Genomic DNA, 15,134 nt, shown 5'->3' on the forward strand with positions numbered 1-15,134 from the left:
CCTTCAGAACAACCTGAAGCCAGTCCTGCAGTGTGAATTCTTCAAAAACAAGATAATGGATTATTTTAAAGTGATTCTTCAGGAAGATTGGATATATTTTAAAGTTTTCCAATGTGGCATATTGGCCTTACATCTTCCATCTTAAAATAAAGTGGAATCACTGAATCAATAGTTCTATGTAGAAGTATTTGGGTTAACAAAACAGTCCCATTATACATTTCTACAACACTAAACTTCCAGAAGAATCCCCAAGTCATCTGAGACCAAAACACAACTTTGATCAAGGTAACAGTGTCTCCTGTCCCTGCAGTGTCCCTTGGATATCTCTTGAGAAAGTACTGAGCACATTCGAACCTCCTTCAGTGATGGGCTCAGTGCTAAGGTGTTTAAGGTCCATGATTATGCATCATTTTCTTAAAATGGTCTATTTTTGCATTCTTGCTCTTGAATGAAATAGTAAAATGAAACAGTTTTTCAAAAAATCAGAACTGAATCATTCAAGCATGGCTGCAATTGTTATTCGTATTTCATTGGCATCTCAAGATCTCAGGCAAAAGTGGGACACTGCTCTCCAAGCATGTATTAAGAGACATCACCTTCCCCACAGAGCTTTCAGTTAGACAAGACACACACTTGGGAGGAACTATATGTTATCTTTAGCCAATAATGTGCAGAGAGAGCAATTTGTCTGAACTCATAGACTTTATAAAGTATGTGACATAAACTTTCAAAGGGTGATGAAGGAAGAACTTCAAAGATGGCAACAATTTTTAATTGTATTCACACATCTGTGTTTATGCCTGATAAAAACTAAGGGCTGCAAAGAATCACCTCCTGTCTCCACTTTTGCAAACATAGTCACTTAGTTTCATCATATATTGGAGAATATTTTTTGATAGGGAACGGAGTAATTGTTTTGCAAGCTGAACTGAGAAGCAGATATTCTAGCTGCAAAAAATAACGCAGCAACCCGCTGATCGCTGGGCAGAGGTCTTGAGCTGAGACAGTGCCTCTGAGTTTATCAAACACTTCTGCCCATGAACCTGCATCAAAGTTGCTTTGACCACATTCATCTCAAGCCAGCTGCTTTTTGTTTATGCCTCAGCTTCTCCAAGACACAATATCAGAGAATGTGGTGATCTGAGCGGATGGCCACTATGGACACAGTAATGAAATCACAGCCCATAACATTCTGTGGTCTGTGCCCACGGTTTCAGCAACTGTTGAATAAGATCAGTAACAGGCCTGGGCTGCCTGTATTGGAAGAGCAATTTGGGAGAAAGGAAAGAAGGAGAAATTTTTGCAGCACGTCTGAGCAATCTCTGAGGAGAAACAAAATTGTGGTCTTCGCAGACTCCTAGGTTTGGATAACAAGGCTCCTGTCTCCCACAGCCCATGTCACATGGGGTCTTGATCAATTTGCTCACTATCTGGAAAAGTTGTGCAAACCAGGGAGCACTCAAAGAACAGAAACTTTATCCAAGACTGAATAGGATCAGGAGATGGGATACAAACCGTACCCGGCTCTCGGCCTCCCTCCTTTCAGCCTTGCTGCAAGGATGATTCAACTACCTGAGTTTCAGAGGTAGAACTGCTGTATATCAAAAGAAAGCAGCATTGTTTTGGGGTACCCAAAATGCTGATCTGAGCAGCCCAGTGGGTGGATAGCTAGGGGCTGGACAAACAGCAGGAGATACCATACACTGCAACAGCTCCTATTGGTCAATCGAGGACCCCCAAACCACTATCGTTTTTGCAAAAAGGCATCAATCTCTGCATTCCAAGTAAGATTTCCACATTTTTACTACTGCTTTTTTGTTGGCCATGAATTCATCCTGTATAATTGTCATTCATCCCATATACCACACAGTTGTGTGTATGCTGTGACTCAGAAGTGCTTCTAGAAAAGCAGTTTTGTTTCAAGTCCAACTTCTGATTTCACACAGTATCACTCATTAACTGAGCAAAGCTGATACTGGCTTCATTTATTGGAATATAACAGCTAAACCTCATTTTACTCACTTGCACTGACATGACGACCTGGAAATATTCCCACCTCTCCCTACCATTCTTTTTCTGGTTTTTCTTCAGCTGCTTGAAACATGCACTGCTTTTTCCCCTTCTGCCTTGCTATCATTTCTACTCTCCAAACACACTTTTATTCTTCTCCCACTTAAGGGAATACGTAATTATGAAGGATGAATTAAGATCCTTTCTTATTAGCTGGGTTTGTTAGTTACCCCTAATGGGCCATCCACTTGCAGGTACCACCGTTTGCCAAGCCGATCACATTTCTCCACGTACTGCAGTTTGACAGGTAGTTTTCATTTTCTGTTTAACTGTTCACAAGGTACAGTTTTTCTTCGGCTGTCCCCAGACTGCAAAGGTTTCCAGTGCCTTTACCACAGACCATGGCAGCAAAGTTTTAAAATGACATCTCCAATTACTTCTAACTTTGTGGCAAGGCGTCCGACAACAGCATAGCAGTGAAAAGATCACCAGAAGACTAAAAGCTGACAGACTCTTCCCAAGCCTTCCCAGAGACACAGAGTTTGGGACAAGCCTCCTTGCTGCTTGCTCAGCTGGGCCTGTAATGGCTGCAGGGAGAGAATCAAAAGCTGGAAAAAAACAGTCAGGCCTTCCAAAAGTAGAGAAAAAGAACAGATTGACATTCTCAAAATCCTTTTATTTTCATATTATTGCTGGCTCTTATTAAAAATACTGTTAAAATCCAACCTGTTTCTATGGAGAGGTTCAATTTCAACAAAACAGAATTTTATGATGGAAAATGTTTCGTCATAAAAAACATTCAACCAGTTCTACTGATAAATTTCCACGTTCTTTTCCTGTTTACAGCCAGGGACAGCTACATGAATCTTCCCTGAGGAAAAGGAGTTCCTTAGTTGGAAAAAGGCAAGGTGTTTATTTTTCCTTGGAAGTATGAGCAAAGCAGCAGCTGATAATAGTGAGAGCAGTATCAAGAGAAATGTATGCTAAGTTTCAGCACAGAACTAATTTCTATGGGTAAATATGTATAAATTCCTTACAGTAATAGAATGTGCTGCAAAATTCAACAGATTTCTCACTGTAATGGTGTAAGTAATCAAGGAATATATTAAGGAAGAATAACAAGAGAGAGACCTGAAAAACACCTTTCAAAATTTCCTTTACTGACTACATGATGTTGCTATAGCAGTAGTCCATATAATAATTTCATCCTAAATTTTTAGACTAGTAGATATAAGGAAGCAAACCCCTCATTATCTGACTTCAGTAGATGTATATCAATTTACAAATTCTGAGGATTTTCCTGATCAGTTCAACGACAAGAAAAAGAGAGGTACCAAGTATTTTAGTGAATGCCTTACAGAAAATATTTTAGTAATTTTCTACATGAAACATTTCAAGTTTTTGAAATAAAGGACACACAGCCAAGGGAGGATAGGGAGGAATCCAAAACCAAAATGCTTCCCTGTCCCATCCTCACATGGACTGCTAAAGAAGTTCAAAATTCACGGGAAGTCAGCATGCAAAATCAACCCTAAAGGCCAGAATTGACCCTGTTCCAAATGAAGAGACTTCTTGGAAGGCAATTTAAGATGTAATCCACTTAAAGTAGAACAGTCAGTTTATAGCTTGTTTGCCACCGAGTTCACTTATTCAATAGCAACAAAAATAATGCAGCAATCACATTCATAAATGAAATACTTTATGTAAAGGATTAGCTCGAGCTTTTTGAGCTGAGTTGTACTCTCTAAAAGTCACACAGCCTGCCTAAAAATAGAGAGAAAATCTCACTGACATGCTCTATTTATCGATGTTTATATAGTGCCAGTACATAAACAAATACTTCAATCTTTTCCTGCACCTCAGTATTCCAGCCTCAGTTTCTAATACTGACATTAAGTGGTTCCTAAATTAAATGTTACTGCACTATTTCCCAAAATTGTGAAAACAAAATAAAGCAAAACAAAATACCACAGCATTTTTAAAAATACGTGAAGATCCGCAAAAACGATGCATAAAGCCATTATTTTTGCTGGGCTTTGTTGTGACAGTTACCATGGCTAACCCATTAACATATTTGCTGTACAAGTATGGTCATTCTACGGCCTTAATTAACTTTCGAGTGGAGAGTGCTGTGGCTTACCACTTATTAAATATCTACTACAATAAGTTACAGTTTTACCCTTCCAACCTCACTTAGCCAAGACATCTAGAAGAACCAGCTTTCTACCTGACTATAATTTTGTAATTGCTTTTTACTGAAATTATGTTGAAACTGGACCCCCTATGTAAATGTATTTTGCCTGGTTCATCTGAAATTGGCCACCCCTAATCAGATCTGGTTGATATTTGATTGAATAAGTGGAAAATTAAGTTTCTTTCTGAGTTTCTCTCTTTTTTTCCTCCTTTCATTATTTATAATGTAGGCATTTTTTTTTGTTGAAATTTGAAAGCGTGCCCTCTAGAGAACAGCAGAGGACAGACACATTGGAAAGGCTGCTTTGAAAGCTAATCCACTTCTAGTCCAACACACAAACAGTGTAGTTACACTAAGCAAAGCTAATTTCAGCAAGCACTTTATTCATGAAGAAAGCAATGCTGTTTGAGATTTAATTGAGTCAGAATTCGGGTTTGTGATTAGCTAGGTTGAGCTGTTAAGGTATAGTCATAATGATATCATTATTTCCACACCCCCATGTGGCATGAGCATCATCAAGTAGCATAATGCTCTGTATGTTTAAACTTGTATACTGCCAGCTAAAAGCAACTCTCCACCTCCATCAGTCGTTCCACTGAGTATAAAATAGGAATTTGAGTTTGAAAAAAAAAAAAAAACTTCTACAAAGGGAACACGTGAAAAGGCCACAAGAGTGCACAACTGAAAAATATATAAAAATGCAAATTTCCTTAAACTTCATCTTTGGATGGACTGAAGCATAAGTGAGAACTTCAACAAAGCTATAGAAAGAGATGACAGGTCTGAGTTTCAGAAATTTAAGACAGCAGTAGGATTAGACACTTTGGGTTGTCTTCGCATACATTTCTTATGGGAGTTAATTCCATTTGACATGCAAGACCAAAGCAAGATTACAGAGGCATAGCCCCATGGCGAGGTGTATGCTGTAGCTAAAAGCTGGGATTTGAATAATTGTGCAGGCTTACTCCAAGAATCAGGCGAGAACAGAATGAATGGATTATTACAAGGAACTTTGTACATTTTTAACTGCTGGACTTAATAAAATACCCTGTGTGTAAAACTGGTATTATGGTTCTCTGCACTCACTCTAGTTGAAGTTTGTGGTAGGATCTATCAAATATGAGAAAAAACAGAAGCTGTTAAAACAGAATATGTAATGAAGAATTGGGCAGGGCCACACTCCACGCAATTTTCTGAGGGAAGTAAATTCAGAAAGCTTTAGTTCAACATATTCAGGCCCCCAAAAGTTATAAGGAATTAATTTCCTGTATAAAAGAAGGTTGAAGGAACACAAGAGATTGGATTGGAAAAATGAGAGGACAAAAAAAAAAGGTGAGTTTTTATTTCACTGTTTCAGCTTGTTAGCTAGGTCATTTATTACGGAGAAAGATTACTAATCCACACATCATTTTTTTTTAAATTGACCTCTTCCCTTTGTGTCTGTGGAAGCACTTGTCTGTAAAAGGAGGTAATAGCTGACTGCTCCTTAGAGTCAGTGCTGCTTAATTAACTGTCCAGTGAGAATTATTGAAATACTTATATAATTCTTATTTAGCACTCATTAAAGTGAGGGATACAAATGCCGGACAATGAGAGGTTCAGGAAGGCTTTGAAAAGAGGGAGTTAGTACTCTAATAGCAAAGAATTACGAAAGCCTGCCCATTAACGGTAACAGAGCAGACCTTTCATTTTAAAAGTCACTGACTCAGATCTGGACTTCTTTGATATTTTTTAAAAAGCTCCTTCATCTAACCCCCTAGCAATAGACAATCTCCAGTTCCTCCCGCTGTCACTAGCTGGGCTGCGCAGCAGGTTCACGAAGGAGGTAAATGAAACTCCTGCACTGGTGCCATGGTCACTCGGCCCCGTGCGCCCTCGGCTGCATTTGGCACAGCTTTCACCCCTCTCCAGCCTGCCCACAGCCCCCCGGCACACAGAAAGCTCGCCAGCCACCAAGAGCGTGCCGAAATCGGTGAGAGAGCACCAGCTGCGGTGATTTGTACCGAAACAGTATTAGCAAAGTACACGTACTTTCTTAATGCAGGACTTTCCTTGCAAAAAAAACCATGCCTGTGAATATCAGTATACTACATATAAAGAAAATCTCAGGTGATGATCATTTTGCCCTAAAAATACTCTTCATTTCGTTTCAATGGGTGCTTTGGAAGCATGCCATAAAAGGCGATGAATATCCTGAATAACCTGGCAGCTTCCAAAATGGAGATGAAGAGCCTGCTGGGTACCAAGCAACAGCAAGATGCAACACCACCTATAACCTACTCTGTGACACGGATTATAGCAGTAATCGACTATTGCAGAGAAAACGAGCTAAATTTCTCAGTTCTTTTTGCAAGACAAAAAGAACATGCATGTGCATCTTCCATGCACAATAAAATCATTTCAGAAATAGCTGGCTAAAAAGAATTAATTGGCTCAATTTCAGTGTGTTTCTTATAGCAGAACCGGGTTCACAGAGGCCATATGCCTCAACAGTTTGTCCTCAGAAAATTTACCAACACTAGAGAACACTGTTACCATTGTCTTAGAGGCTTTGAAGGTTCATTCCTCCACAGGTGTGCTCCATTCCTCTGTCTAATCTGCATATTGTCAAAAGTTCTTGAATCTACAGGAATTCACTTAGAAATGAAGCTCAGATATCCTTTCTATTCATATAACGATTGATGAAACACGAGGGAAAATAAATTGAATTACGTTAAATCTCCCAGGGAAACATAATTAAGCTGTAAAGCATTCCCTTGAAATCCCTGTATCGCTCAGGCTGTGTCTCCTACTACATGATCAATAATAATATTAATTAAAGACAATTATTTTGAAGGACTGGCATGAACTTTCAGCTTTTACTGTTTTATACTATTAAAAGCTAAGGATTTGTTTGGCTATCATATCTGCAAAATCCTTCTATATTTCCAGCACAAGGTTTCTAAAGGACTGTGACTGGGATTTTTGCTTTCTTTTTTGGTACCAAATGCAATTCTTAATTCTAAAATCTGTATGTCTGTATGCAGTTCAATATACACATACTACAGAAACCACACTGAAGATAATACAAACATTACAATCTTACCCTAAATACAAGAAGTCACCCAATTGCATGGATCATGCTGGTTTCAATTTCTCTTTAACTGGAATACTAGGCATTAAATATTTGTACATGGTAGTTATATTAAATGACCAACAACAACATATGCCTCCATCGCCAAATCAAAACATGGCACGTACTTCCAGTTCTCCAAGCAGAAGATAGAGCAAGAGTTCTGGGAGAAAAATCATGGCAGACACAGCTCAAAAAAAAATAGGGATTGGGAGATAGTAGAAAGAAATCCAATTTGATACTAAAAAGGAAACAGTGCCATCAATGTTTTCCAAAGGAATTTTGCCATAGATGGGCTTTGTGAACAAAAAGGCCTGGGAAAAAAATTTGGTTGGTGAACAATAACTCTAATCTATGCCACAAAATTATGTAGAAGACAACTGTGTTTTTACTACCTACAGATAAGTATAAATAATTAGTGTGTGTACATATATATGTATCTTTAGTATACGTATTTACGAATAGATATAAAAGACTATAAAAATAATATTCTGTTTTTAACAACGTATCCTTGCTTATGAAAACTCATGTTAAAAAAAATAATGAATTTTTTAAAAGTCCCTTACATCTTGGCTGGAAAAATTAATTCAAATGAAATTGTGAAAAATGACATAAAAAGAATGGCAGTTCTGAGTAAGTCTAAAATCCAGTCCCAGGCATCATCCCTAAAGAATGACCAAGACTTTCATCAAATGTCATAAACTCTGTGCTGTGTATTTTTTTCAAAGAGAACTCTCACTGGGCAAGCAGCTTCCAGTTTCACAAATGCTTGTCATAAACTCACACATATGGAAGGAAGATGGACTTCTCAAACAGGAAAACATATTACAGAATACAAAAGGCTTCTGAAGAAATTAGACATTGAATCTGGAACACTAAATACTATTGTGAAAGCATCAATAATTAGAATAACTTGGTATTCCTGAAACCGCAGCAATTTGCAGCTCAGCAAAGTAACAGGAGCCAAGAGGTAAGTTGGGTGTTTGCTTGTTCTTTTGATAACAAAGGCATTGAGAAGTCAAATTTCAAACCCTGCATAAGAAGGCACATAATTTCTCCCCAAAGGCAGAGGAAAGATTTCTCAAATGAGCTTCATCCTAAAAAAGATCAGAGTAAAATATACGAAGCAAGATGACATAATGGGCTGTTGCTTAAACACAGCCACCAATAGCACCCTATTCTGAAAACTAGGCTGTGGGTAATTGAATGTAAGACGAAGCAAAAATATAGAAAAGGACAAGCTGAAGCTGAAGAATAAAAATGCAGTGTGTGTAACAGTATTGAGAAGAGTACAGCTCCATAGAACTGATTAATAAGAGCAGCAGCGAACAGTACAGAGTGGATTTGCAGAGATTAGAACGTTGCAGGCTTTGTCCAAAAGATTGTATAAAGTTCTTATTGGGTTTGAATTTAAATAGGGTAAAATTTATCGAACACTATTAATGTTTCCCTTTGACCTTTAAATACATCTCCTCTCTATCCCAAAAAAAGGACACTTTAAAGTAAAATATGTTTATGCTCTCCTATTTCATACTGCCAGCGCACGTGTGCTTGTGCACATGCACACACGTGCAATCTCTTATATTCCTTTGCACTACAGTAAGAAATCAAGAAAACCATTACAAAAAAGTGCTTTAACACTAGTGTCAAATTCAAGAGAAGGTCCAGTTTGATAAACCCTTTAAGTCATGTTCTTGCATTAACAAGTCCAACAATTAGAAGCACAAGATTGCGTAGTAGGGACTTGGTAATTTTTGTTTCAAAGCTCTCTCAAACTCTCCACTGGAACATGCATTGCAGAAAATGGCAGCACCACCTCAGAGAAGTTTAAATCAGTAGTAAGAAATTTTTATGAAGAGATGAAACAAAAATGGACTGGGCAGTAAAGTTGAAGATAATATTCAAAAAACAGAAAACCACAGGCATGAACAGGACAACGAGTAGAGATGGCAGCATCAGGAAACATTACATTAGTGACAAGTTAATGGCAGAGATGATCATTACATATAAAAGTAAATTTTTAATGGATAGAATCTAGGGAAAAAACAACAGAATGCAGATTGAATTTTCTGGTTACAATGCTGCTTTCAAGATGTCTTTGAGATGGGACTTCTATACCTCAGTTATTGTGTTTTGCAGAATTTATACCTCTTCATCACATGAGATAGGGAGTTGTGCTCAGTCTGAAAACACTCACAGCAGCCACAGCTGAGAAATACAGGTTTTTATTTCCATCGAGGTAAAATATTCACCACAGACTTAAAACCAGAAACAACCAGAGAAAAATCCACAAGGGCAAGGGTGTTACTAAAGGCAAAACACGTATCAACTAGCAAAGAGAAGACATTAAAATATTTAAAACTATCTGTGCGGTTCGAACAAAGAAACACGTTGTCAACAACAGAAATGCTGTTTTTCAGTCCCTAAACTCTTGCCATTTTGGGAGAGTTAGAAACCCAACTCCCTATACAGTCAGTGAAGGGGTCAGGTATAGAAAAGAGGGAATCATCCTGTAGAGGTAACCATCCCTCTCCATGGAACACACAGAGCCAAGAGGATTAGTCTAGAATACAGTATATGCCCAGCATGAAGGGAGGTGAATCCCACCTTACACACTCATCCAGAAAGCTGAAGAGTTGACCTAGCAGAGTCTTGCCTTCAGCCAGCCTTAGCTGGTGCTCCTCTAGAGATTTTGGATACCTCTATGAATTCCCCTGTGGAGTTTGAGTAAATTTCAGGAGTTGGAAAAAATATATATAATCTGTTTAACAAGTGAAAAGATAAAAGAAGAAAAGACTAATTTTAAACGAAGCTTTTCCTGCCTCCATGCGTGCTCACCAATGGCTTTTCCTATATACAAAGTTGACTGAAGGGAGGGGTGGGATTGAATAACAAATTGATGTGATACAATCACATCATTCACAATCACATAATGGACTATATCCCAATTTTCAAAAGGCATAAAGTATCCTCATTAATACGATAAGTGCAGCAGTCAAATCAGTACTATGATTTTATCAGGGTTTTTGACTGTACATGAATTAGAATATAAAATGCATACAGAATTTTTAATAGGAAGGCTTTAACATTCTGTGAATGTATTTCTTACTGTCATTTACATCGCATTAAAGTGAAATTCCACATAAAAGCATAAAGAGAATACTCTATGTCCTAAATTATAGTTTTTCATAGTTGTCATGTCCACATACTGGGAATCTTATTCACAAGCTGTAATGTTATCTTAAATCTGAAAAGGATAAGGTATTTCTCTGTTTGTTTGGTATGGCTGGTAAGCGGAGTTGTCGCACAATAAGGTCAGATGGTCAGGATGAAGCCTACAGAGATCTCTTAGGGATGCAATTGTATTCACTGCCTGTTCTACAACAGGCTGCTAAACCCAGGACTTCTAGTTCTCCTTCTCAGCAGGCTCCTAAAATTGTTCCCATGCTCAGACAGATGTTGCTATCATCATCTTTTAGCTCCTTCCGTTTTTCCACCTTGCTTTCAGAACATTAATTTAAAATAAAGTTTGCCAACAAGTATGTGTCTTTAATTCCAAAGGGATGCATTTAGTCTTTAAGAAATAAGTATATACTATTTTTGTATGCATTTACTTCACATAAAAATTTACCATAAAAACTAGCAATATCAGTTTTTACAATCTCACCTATTTTCTCCGATCCAGTAGTTTCATGCTGCTTCAGATTTGATTAATCTCAAAGAAAAAGAGCCTGTAAACTCAGATTTGTTCTATAGTCATCAAGTCACCTGGCACAGACTGAGTGATGTTTCTGACTGATACAATATAGTTGGTCTAAATTCTTCTCAACTCTAAATGGTGTCAATTAAACCACTGTAATATAAATCCTGGAACATAAGAGAATGTAACAGGCCAATGTGCCACCCACAGAACACCACCCTGCTGCCTTCTGGCTGCAGCTTTTCAAAGGCAGGCGAGTTCCTTCCAGAGGAACCGCAGGTACGAGCATTTCCACAGCACACTAGGTACTTCCTTAGATGCTGAACACACAGGAACCCCAGAAGCTCTTCGTGGTAACTTGGAATTCTTTCCCTGATGAAAACAGGGGTGCTGCAACTACAGCATCTATGCGTTCTTATTGTAATCTGTTATTTGTATTGCACCACAGCAAAAATAAATGGTTACTGTTGCTTCTCTCCATTCAGCTGCCTTGGAGTGTATGCAGCATCTCTGTTAGTGACTCCCCAAACTGGCCTCACTGACCTTTCTCAGTCTGCAGTCATTTGGTTTTCTATGCCATCTACATTATTTAACTTTTTTTTTTTTATTTAATATTCTGGTGTTGACGAATGCATCACCTTTGTGGGAATCAACTGTAAGATTCCAGCTCATACCAAATAAATACTGGATCATATGCTCTTCTTTTTCATTCTTTTCTAATTTTTCAGGAATTTTCTATTCCTGCTCCACCTCGCCACCACCACCTCAATAACTTCTCATTGGATCTACTGGCATCAGTACAGACTTTTTTCAGCATATGTAGCATCCAAACACTTGGTGGGGAATAAAGATATGTGGCATCTAAGCATCTAGGGGAGAAAAAATAAGAAATTTTACGGGATTCATGGCAGAAGCAGCTACAGCTTTAGCTGCATCTCTTGCCTGTGAATTTACAGATACTTTCAGGCCAGAGAGTTGCAAATATTGGCATTGCTATACTCAGGTTCTAGTAACCATTTATCCACGCTGGGGCAGGAATGTTACTACTTGCAAGAACCACATAGACTGTTGCATAGGATCAGCGCTGGTTTTAGTACTGCATAAATCACTAAAAGATCATGGACTGTTATTTAGTCAATGTCAAATAAAGAATTTGTAGGAAGTGACACCTCCTGCAACTGTCTTTTTGCAGAGTAAACAATCTGCTACTCAGTTGCAGAAAAGGAGGTAGAGTTAGAGAAGAGAGAGTGGTTCTTCTGACTGAATCTCTCAGGAGCAGGTTCTGAAGAACAAAAACTCACTCCCTCTTTTTGTCTTTGCCCTCAATATACATGACCACATGTATCCAGGTCACTGCAAGCGTGTATGTCAAATACTCATTGTTTCAGTTGCTTTATTTACTGTGCCATATTGTGCAGTTTTCACTAGGAAGAAAGTCAAAGCCCTCCTAGCATGTATTTCCCACTGTTGGGAATGAGAACTTTAAAGATCCTACCATTGACTAAAAAGCTGCAAAGGAAAAAGTAAATCTCGCCCATCACACGCTGCTTAGTCTGCCTGAACAGCCAGGCAGAATACCTTAAGGTCTGTAAGAAAGGGCCACTTCGAACCATCTCACTGGAAATTGCCCTTGCCAAAGGAGATGTTGTGCACTAACGGTCATGCAGAATGACCTGCTACAGCTGGAACGTAACTAGCATCCACGTAGTTAGCACAGGGTACCTCCAGGAGCACGGGGGAGTGACGGGGGACACGGGCACACCGCCCATAGCCAGAGGGAAAGAGGCGTGCGCCCTTCTGCATAATGAAGTGGCTCGCTGTGAGCCACAGAGCTCGCCCTGTGCCAGCTGTGTGTGCCGACTCCTGGTCACACAGGTCCTCCCTGACTACTGCTTCTGAAGTGCCTCTGATTTCTAAGAAAAGGACAGTTCTACCCATGCCATGTACAAACTCAGAGAGATCATTTTCCCAACATTCACTATCAGGTGACTGTACATAACCATCAGGAGCCTCTCACCCATGACAGCCCAACCAGCGTGGTGTTTTCCTAAAGATCCTTATGACATCCTGTGTTACTTTGCTGCTCCAAGACTTTCTCCTCCTAAAACTACATGGAAGCCACATTTCTTTTCCCACATTTGTTTTTTTTCAGACCTCTACTTTCTATCCCCGCTGCTTCCAGACACTATGGAATGAGAAAATATTTAGAGTAACTTGGGAAAGGTATTTTCAAAATGACTTCTATGGATGTTTTCTGTCAATTCTGTAGTTAACGTCAAGGAGTTACAGGGCTGGTGAACAACTGAAAATAACAGCCCTGATTAGGGCACAGTGTTACTGAGCGTTTCACAAACAACAGCTTACCCAGTCAGCTTTAATCTTGTTACATTCAGAAAACAAGAATATGCAGATTCTTGGATTGTGAAAAATCCAAGCAAAACCCAGTGTATTTTGGTAGATGATATGGCCATCTAATTAATTAACTGAATATTCCTGCAACAGGTGCCACTTTTTTCCAAACCAGAAAGGAACTGGTGCATGACTGTGGTGTTAAGTGGTGCGGTATCAGTTTGCAGTATCATCTTTTAGGTGAGATATGAAACAGAGGTCTGATCTAGAATCATATTCATGGATCATAGGGTATATTTTAATAAGTGTTGAGGCTGGCAGGCTGTACTGGGTTCAATGTTGACTAACTCAGTTTCAACTCTGAAATCTCCTTTGCAACTTCCCTCAGACATAGAAGTCATACTCACATCCTGCTCTAAAAATGTGGTCATGTCGCAGTCTATGAATACTGCGTTTCTCTCCTAGGGAGCTGATTCCCACATCTAGGACCATAAGGAACAGGGCTGTTTGCAAACCTGACCTAAGGTAAGCAGTGAGACAAACTCTTGTACCTGGTTTGAAAAGGAAGTTTGTGCTACTAAAAGGTTATTTTACAGTACCATAGTGGGAAAGATGATGCATAAATATGGAACGTTTCATGAGACAAAGCTACAGAAGTAGTATTTTATAATTTTAAATATAATCTTTTTTGTCTTTCATCGTCTTTCAGTTCTTCCTATGAATGTCTTTGGCTCTAACGAGCTAAAACAAACCAAATAAACATGAAGAAAACCAGAAAGAGTTACAAACAAATGGATAATACAATCACATACAAAGTGTACAGTATGATGATCAGTTACTGTTTCTATCATAAATTCAGTGTGCATATATGATAAATCTGATCAGCTGTTTGCATGTAAAAGATATGTAAGTCTTGTCTTTACTTGAAGTTTTCTGATTAGGATTTTAGGTATTATTTCTGATGTTTTTCCAGATTGACATCCATGGTCTACTTTGATAATGAATACCCCAAGAGAGCACAGAGACAAGACTGGGTCTCAGAAGCTAGGAGCATTTCAATCAAAGATGGTTTGTTAATAATAAAGTAAGAAAAAAAAAAGCCATTTGCTTCTTTTGCAGTGACTGCAGCGCTGACCCTCTCTTGGTCCTGCTAGGCCTGTCTGAGCAACAGCAGAGTTCAGTGGTAATTAAAGCAACAGTGTTGTGAAAAAAGTGTGAATTACTTTTACAAGAAGACTTGGATGTTGCTACCGACTGACAAAGCACAGCAGGAGAACTCTGCTGGATATTAAAGAGCTATGGTAGTCACTGTATTGTAAGGTGGCTTTTCAGCACAATGCAAAATTGTGACTTTTCACAAGTTTATACCTCAGGAACCATTTGAGTTATCGGCTTAAAATTTACTATGTTTTATAAGGCACATAGCAGACACCATAAATGTGTCATACTTGGTAAAATCCAGTCCTGTTTAAATTATGTAGACCCTAAATTCAGTTTTTACCCTTCAATTATGACTTCACTGGGTAATTATTGCAATATTACAGCCCAGACTGTTGCACAAAATTACAGAAAGGGCTACATATTCAGACATCTCTCAGCAAATTATTGCAGTGTCAAATAGCCTGAATTTCCATTTTTGACATTTTTAAAACTAAAAAGCATAGCACCTCACATTTTTGGCATTGCACAGAGAATATATACCAGGTATTATACAGCAACCCTGTACTGTATAAATATCCTTTTAAGACAACATAGTTCTGTAAGGCAAC

The sequence above is a fragment of the Tauraco erythrolophus genome, chromosome 2 (genome assembly GCF_009769465.1).
Source record: "Tauraco erythrolophus isolate bTauEry1 chromosome 2, bTauEry1.pri, whole genome shotgun sequence".
Taxonomy (NCBI): Eukaryota; Metazoa; Chordata; class Aves; order Musophagiformes; family Musophagidae; genus Tauraco; species Tauraco erythrolophus.